Source organism: Plasmodium gonderi (assembly GCF_002157705.1).
Source record: "Plasmodium gonderi DNA, contig: Pgo-contig_59, whole genome shotgun sequence".
NCBI classification, from domain to species: Eukaryota; Apicomplexa; class Aconoidasida; order Haemosporida; family Plasmodiidae; genus Plasmodium; species Plasmodium gonderi.
The window spans coordinates 1-335 of NW_021628993.1; positions in this window are offsets into that span (position 1 = coordinate 1).

The following is a 335-nucleotide window of genomic DNA, read 5'->3' on the forward strand; positions in this document are numbered from 1 at the left end:
AAAAAAAAAATTAAATAACAAAAACAGATATTACATGAGAATAAACTTAAAAAATAAACTGGAAAAAATAAAATAAACAGAAAATTTATTTAAAAGATATTAATTCTATTGGTTATATGATTAATTTCATGTTTAAAGTGTAATCATAAACCAAAAAGTAAAAAAATATGTTTTATAGTGTTGCATGAAGAGTCTTAATTTTCTTTTTTATGAATTCATTTTATATCGAACTTGAAATTATGTTTATTTATCTCTGTTCGTTTGTGTTATTCTTAATTTGTGAAAATATAACTATTTGTGATATACTCTATGTTTATAAATATTTATTATTAAAA